Below are 8,069 nucleotides of genomic sequence, written 5' to 3'. Positions count from 1 at the left end.
TGGCACGGAGATGTTTCTGGCATGGTTGACATGCCTTGGCGCGGAGATGTTTCTGGCATGGTTGGCATGCCTTGGCGCGGAGATGTGGCTGGCATGGTTGGCATGCCTTGGCGCGGAGATGTGGCTGGCATGGTTTGCCATTGGCACAGTGGTGCGGCTGGCATGGTTGGCATGCCTTGGCGCAGAGATGTTTCTGGCATGGTTTGCCATTGGCATAGTGGTGCGGATGGCATGGTTGGCATGCCTTGGCGCGGTAGCATAAGAATTAGGGTTTGGCATAGATAATGTCGGTCAATGTTAAGGGTTCTGTAGTGAAACATGACATATAAAAAAAAGGTATCCATGTAATTCTTACGTAGGCATGCTGATCGATTCAATAAATGTGCTAATGTCATAGTGAGGTCATGTCAGTTGTACGGTTTTACGATTTTAACCCTAAGCTAAAAATCACCATCAACATTAAGTCCCATGCTTAGCTCAGAACAGGAGCATTGTTGCGAGGTAAGCATAAGATGGTGATGGGCAAGTATAAAAATCGAAACGACAAGTCGTGGAAAGATGGTCAGGAAGGTCCGACTAACCTTTTTCGAGAGGTAAGAAGAGTCCATGATCCTCGTGTTTGGCGGCCTTGCGTAGATTATATTCGTGGTGTATATCGTAAAGTGGTGAGATGAAGATCGTCGGCTTAGTCTGGCTATGCATCACCTTGGATGGGTTAGGGAACATCATGACGCTGGCTTGGCGTATTGTCGGTGTTGGTGAGGCATGTCATGGCGCGGACGGCTTGGCATGGTGGGGCCAAGGCAATGGAGCAGTTTGGTGAGGCAAAGCATGCGCGGACGGCTTGGCATGTGGGGCCAAGGCATGGCGCGGTCCTGGCGAGGCAAGCATGGCGGACGTCTTGGCGTGGTGGGGACAAGGCAATGGCGTGGACGGTCTTGGCATGGTGATTGGTCTTCGCGGGCCCGGTTGCCTCTTTTCCTTACTTGACTCAAACATGAAGTCCTTTCCTTATTCAAACTCCCAAGTATCACGCCTATAAAAGGAGGGCCGACCTCTCCTTTTACTTCACACCTATATTTTTTTTATTCCGGCCTTGTGGTAACAGTAAAGCGGACGAGCGAATCCCAGGTATGTCTTCCAACACTTCCTCTTTAACTTTCTTTTATTGTTTTTTCTTGTGTGTTAGTGCAAACCCTAGCTGTAGGCGTACCTTTTCATGAACTTGTAGAAATGTTGTCCTTCTGTGATGGAATGAATCCTAGCCGTAGGTATGATTTGCACGAACTTGTAGTAACATTTAGGCGTGAATACCGTAGTGATGTTGGCAGCCTCAATTACTGTGCAAAGTAGGCATGCATGAGCTGTTAATGTCATTCCCTTCCCGCGAAAACCTAGCTTCTAGGGTTTACTCCTTTTTTCTGGTGTGACCGTGTGTATGGTTCCTATGGTGGGGCGCGCCTCCTCGGCCGGGCACAAATTTCCCGCTGCAGGGTACGGTCTTGGCATGATGTGGTGATGCAGATTCTGTCAGTCCCCATTTCTTTTCCTATGCATATTATGACTTTGAAACAAATTTGCTTGCGTCCATGATGGATCTCTTGTGTCTGATAAAATAATTTCCATGCACTTCCATAATAATTTCTCTTCGTATTGTTCCATTGTAGTTATTTCGAAGGTGGAAGTAGCGTGAGCGAATTTTCGTTAGGATGTCATTTGAGAAAAGTTCTGCCGTACCGAAAGATGTTGGAAATTCCAAGCCAAACATAGATGATGATTTCTTTACAACATCCGCCATGATTAGGAGAAATCATCCCAAGTATGTGACGATTCTTCTGACTGGTACGGTAAGTGAAGGAGAGGTCCAGTCGGTTCGGCCAGGAGGTGTAATAAGGTTTTGTCTTCATAGGAAAGAGTATCATGCTTCTCCTACTGACTTTAAAATCTCTGTGAGTCCGTTGTGTCCCTTTGATAAATGGATGCGATTCATGGTGACTTAGGAATGTGTAAAATCCAGTTTGACCAAGGTGCAGATCATTGATGCTGTCGCGGCTTCCGCAGTGCTTCAAATTAGGAAAGATATTCCAGGCTTGTTTTCTTTTATTTCCAGGTGGTGTCCAGACACTCACAAGTCCATATGTAGGTGGGGTGAAATGACTATCTCCTTAGAGAGCGTGGTCGTGTTACTGAACCTTTCCTGTAATAGGAAACCTCGATGTTAAATTGTCTGCAGATGAAGAAGAAATGCGCGCCCCTCTGGTTGCGAAATCAAAAGGATTCGTTCGGAAAGAAAAGGAGACAAGGTGCTTCTATGGCTGATGGGTGTCACAGTGGTTTCCTGATGAGTTGGAGCAGAATCAGAAGAATAGTACGCTTCATGTCGCGACGTTCTTGGCTCTTTGGTTATCCAGAGATATTTTCGATGGCGGCTCGGGTAAGAAGGAGATAAGACAGGAACTTATCAAGTTTGCCATAAAATTGGCAAAAGGTGTCGTTCTCCCTATTGGCGGCATGTTTCTTGGTTCTCTGTACACACACTTGGATCAGCTGGTCGCAGACATGTGCGCTTCAAATGGTTACATGAAAGTGGATTCGTATATGCCGCCTTTCTCCAAGCGTGGTTGTAGGAGCACTTCGAAAGGTATGCTCCAAAACCGTTGGCCGTACTTCTCGAGTCTTGGGGTGGCTCTAGGATACTGCGCTGGTCGAATAGGCACCCAAAGATTGGTCCGGACCTGGTTGGATTCCTTGAAAACTCGCACACGGTCAATTTTCGTCCATGGGCTCCGGTGCATGCGTCCATAACTCAAATCAGTACCTTTGCTCCTGCTCCGATCATGTCTTTGTCTTTTGATAAAATGATATGAGTGTTGGATAGATGGTGTTCATGTGAAGCTGCACGCCCGGTTATGTGCCGTCTTTCTTTCGAGGATCTTGCAAAGCGGTCTCTTACAATATAGATAGGACGGCTCGGCATATGGGTTTTGACCAAGGGGTCCCACTTGTTCGTCAGCCGGTTGTTCCAAAAATCTCGTTGCCAACTGTTCTCGATTATACTGTTCTTGTGTCGGGTAAAAGTCTCCCTTTCCTGCTTGCGGAACGAAATCCATCAATAACCTCCAAATATAACATATTTTGGCAAGATGAGTTTCTCGTTTTCCATGGATACGTGAATGATGTGGTAGAAAACCGTCGCGGTAAGCCTTCTCCTGCGATTTTAGCGGAGCATCCACTGCTGAGAGATCCTTCTTCGCCCAAGAGAAAATTTGTTATCCCGAATGCAGATACCCTCCAGGTGAAGGATCGAAGATCTAAAAGCCGTGCAGATGGTTCCCATTCAGTTTCGACAACCCTACCGAATTTCAGTTCGTCCAATATGCGGGTACGCGTGATTTTCCTCTTGACATTAGTTGGATCGTGTATATCCTTGTTTCTTTCCTGAGTATCCGTCTTTGTATCTTTCCTAGGGTCTCAGCAGCTTGAACACCTTTACCAAACTTGCAAGTAGTCAAAAATCATCGCTTCTCCAGACGGAGGGTGGCAGTGCTGAGCCTATCCGTGGCGATGGGGAACCCGAGAAGGATGAAAGCTTAGAGTTCAGTGATGGAGAGAGTAGTTCTTCCGAAAGCAGTGCTGAATCCTCTTCTAGCCAGTCTGAAAGCGAATCAGTGAGTCTCCCGCATGTTTTTTTTTTCCTTTCTCTTTGGAAAATATCTAATCCGTGATGTCATAGGAGGAAACCGTTTCTGAAGATGGCCCTGAGACAGAGACTGGTAGTGATACAGCTTTGTCTCCAATTGTGGCAGCCGCACCGGGCGACCTTGGAATGGATGTTGATCGAGATGAAAACGTCGTTGTGACTCACACAATGGAGAGTACTCCAGTGGACGCAGGTGTAATTGTCGTTAGGAATCCCTTGTCGGTTGCTGATGTAGACGTGGGCGCCATTTTCAACCCTTCATACCTGGTTCCTTATCCGGATCATGTGTTGATTGGGGGATTTATCGTGCCAGCCAAACATGCGGCGCTATACACCAAGATATGAGAAAGCTAAGGACATATTTCCAAGACCAAGAAGGTTACTAGTCAATTTGCGTCGGTTAAGCGTGTGGAGGAAGCTTTGTCTTCGATTGACGACATGTGCAACGTGACCGAAATACTGTTTCTGAGGATGTAATCTCGAGCTGGAGGTTCCATCATGACATGTGTGTAAACTTCGAGTTCAATGTTCCTTGGTTCGTTGAAGGTTTCTCTGAGGTTGAAAAGTTTCTGGTCGAAACAGTCGAAGGTCATTCTGCGGATATGGTGAAGAATCAGGAAGCGAAAGTCGAAATTTTTTCCAGGAAGCTGAAGTTGAAGAGGGCGGCTCTCTAAAGAACGAAGGAGGATCTTGCTAAGAAGAGCAAGCCATTGTTGAAAAAATTTACTTGAATGTATTTATGTCTTCTAAACTTCTTATTTTTAGGTTATTTTTTTAAAGGCAAATGAAACGCCTAGTTTATGGTTTTGATTTCCTGGATTTTTGTGTTGATAGACAAATGTCACCTTGAGGGTTTTGGATTATTCTTTTGGAATGGATTGTTTTGGTAATGATGTTGTCTTGGTTACGATTGCAAGCGACGCAAACATCCCAGGAAAACCATGGAACCGTGAGCGTTGCGTGTCGGTAGATGACATGGGGTGAAACATAACTTGGATATCGGTTTCATCATTCCCCTGAAAACTTGAAATAGCAAACCATGTATTTTGTCTAGGTAAGATTTACTCGGTTTTTCAGGTGTCCTGATGAAAAGGGAATCTTCCGGGTGTAAGATCGAGTTTTACGGGAGGCACCGTCGTGATTTTGGAAAGTCCCCAGTCGTCTCATATGATAATCGAGTCGTCGATCCCTGGTTGGATCGTTCGCTTTTAAACTCTAGGAAGTCCCCAGTCATCCCTCGCCGTATCAAGACTGGTAATCGGGTCGTCTGGTAACTAAGTCGTCGGTCTCTGAGCGGATCTCCTGCTTCTACCGCCTTGATGTCTGGGTCGAAGTATGAGATAGATGGTCAAAAATTGACATTGTAACCGAAAGATCAATCTCCCACTGTGGTCGTCAATTGTTTGAGGGTGAAAACGGTTTCCGCTGATTTTGGTAATTTCGGGTGTGTGGGTGAGAAACGAATTTAAACCCTAAACAATGTATTGCAAGGGAGTACTTTAGATTCGAGAGATCATCTGTACAAATCCGGCCTAGACCAAGAAATGGCCGTTCCATACTTGCTTCGGTCATAAAGTGAAGGAGAAGGGTTGGTTTTGGGGAGGGAAGCGAAGAAATTGTTGAGACCAGAATAGTTGATTCTGGAAGATTAGTTGTTTCACGACTTGTATCAGAAAGTGGGAAGCTAACAGATGGAAAGCTAGCAAATGTTTTCTGAATGTTGTATTCTCCTGACCTGAACTTGTTGTTCAGTGAAAATAGGTAATGCCTATTTATACAAGTCGAAGTCAAACGTATTCTAGTCTTATTAGAAATGAAAAACGGGTGAGTAAATGGGAGTAAGTGGTAACCGGTAACGCTTGGAATTGATGTTCCATTAGAGAAACCATCTCACCATTACTCCCTGTATTTACTAACCGCCTCATCCTTATGACACTTTCTTATAACGAGTGTAGTGTACGCCGCACGCTGTAAACCTCCAGACCAATACCCAATGAGCATCCCCCAGTTTGTGACATGTGTTGATGTCTCGAGTGTTTTCATGGAAAACATGTAGCATGTTGTTGTTGTCTGGAAAGTTGAGCTTGAGAGACTTGCCGGCTCGGTGGTGACCTTCAACGGTCGAGAATTTGCATCTTGAGAGGAAGGTAGCCGTTGATTATTGCAACCTTTCGTTTGGTAGCCACTGGCATGAAAATATTATCATTATGGCTTTAATATGTCCCAGTTTAGGCGTGGCCAAATGTTAGAGTTTTGGATTTGTTTAGGCGCGACCAAACTAGGGACAAAGGTTGTCATGTGTTAGCTGGTAACCTTGGACGGCTAAGATCTGCATCTTAGATGAAAAGTGGTCGTTGATTGTTGCAGGCCTTCATTTTGGTAGCCGCATAGGGAAGGCCGGCATGGTTTGGCGCGTCAAGGTGGTTGGCATGCCATTGGCACATGTGTCATGGCATGCCTTGGCGCGGTTTGGCGTGGCCAAAACTAGGGTTTCGGGCCAAAGGTTACCATGCGTTGTTTGGCGACCTTAGACGGCTAGGATTTGCATCTAGGATGGAAGGGTGGCAGTTGATCTTCGCACGCCTTCGTTTTGGTAGCCGCATGGGGAAGGCCGGCATGGTATGGCCCGGCAAGGTGGTTGGCATGCCAATGGCACATGTGGCATGGAATCCCTTGGCGCGGTTTGGCGTGGCCAAAACTAGGGTTTTGGGCCAAAGGTTACCATGCGTTGTTTGGCGACCTTGGACGGATAGGATTTGCATCTAGGATGGAAGGGTGGCCGTTGATCGTTAACGCCTTCGTTTTGGTAGCCGCATAGGGAAGGCCGGCATGGTGGGGCCCAGGCCAATGGTGCGGATGGCTTGGCATAGTGGGGCCAAGGGTTTGGTGCGGTTAGCTTGGCATGGTGGGCCAAGGGTTTGGCATGCCATTGGCGCATGGTGCGGCTAGCATGGTTGGGGCCAAGGAAAGGTGCGGTTGGCTTGGCATGGTGGGGCCAAGGGTTTGGCATGTCATTGGCGCATGGTGCGGCTAGCATGGTTGGCATGCATTGGCGCGGTAGACGTGGATGGCATGGTTTTCCATTGGCACAGTGGTGCGGCTGGCATGGTTGGCATGCCTTGGCGTGGAGATGTGGCTGGCATGGTTTGCCATTAGCACAGTGGTGCGGCTGGCATGGTTTGCATGCCTTGGAGAGGAGATGTGGTTGGCATGGTTTGCCATTGGCACAGTGGTGCGGCTGGCATGGTTGGCATGCCTTGGCGCGGAGATGTGGCTGGCATGGTTTACCATTGGCATAGTGGTGCGGCTAGCATGGTTGGCATGCCTTGTCGCGGATATGTGGCTGGCATGGTTTTCCATTGGCACAGTGGTGCTGCTGGCATGGTTGGCATGCCTTGGCGCGGTAGCATGAGAATTAGGGTTTGACATAGATGATGTCGGTCAATGTTAAGGGTTCTGCCGTGGAACATGACACATAAAAAAATGGTACCTTGGTAATTCTTACGTAGGCATGCTAATCGATTCAATAAATATGCTAATGGTCATAGTGACATCATGTGAGTTGTACGGTTTTACAATTTTAACCCTAAGCTAAAAACCACCATCAACAATTACATAAATAAAAAATTCATTAATAGTCATATTAATAGAAATTAGGAATGACCAGGGAGGTGTTTGATATTGATGGTGCATAGAGCCGGTGACGATATTAATGGTTGTGGAAAAGGTAGTGGTAATGGGTGGTTCTGGCGGTGGTAGTGCAGGTATAGTGCGGTAGTGGGAAAATGTTCATTGTATGTCATTACGACACAAATAACACTATTACGAAAGTTGTAGTTGATTTTTTTGATGTGAAAATAAACTGGTGTTTGAGGGTGACTGATTTCGGTAATTTCGGGTGTGTGGGTGAGAAACGAGTCTAAACCCTAAACAATGTACTTCAAGGGAGTATTTTAGATTCAAGAGATCAATCTGTACAAATCCGGCCTAAACCAAGAAATGGTCGTTCCAGACTTGCTTCAGTTATAAAGAGGAGGAGAAGGGTTGGTTTTTGGGAGGGAAGCAAAGAGAGTGTTGAGATCAGAACAGTTGATCCTGGAAGAGTAGTTATTTTGTGACTTGCATCAGAAAGTGGTAAGCTAACAGATGGGAAAGATAGAAAACATTTTCTAAGTGTTGTATGCTCCTGACCAGAACTTGTTGTTCGGTGGAAATAGGTAAGACCTATTTATACAAGTCGAAGTGAAACGTACTCTGGTCTCATAAGAAATGGAAAACGGATGAGTAAATGGGAGGAGGTGGTAACTGGTAACGCCGGGAATTGATGTTCCATAAAAGAAAGCGTTTTACCATTACTCCCTGTATTTAC

This window comes from Papaver somniferum, chromosome 10 (genome assembly GCF_003573695.1).
Source record: "Papaver somniferum cultivar HN1 chromosome 10, ASM357369v1, whole genome shotgun sequence".
NCBI classification, from domain to species: Eukaryota; Viridiplantae; Streptophyta; class Magnoliopsida; order Ranunculales; family Papaveraceae; genus Papaver; species Papaver somniferum.
Note: the sequence above shows the minus strand (reverse complement) of the source record.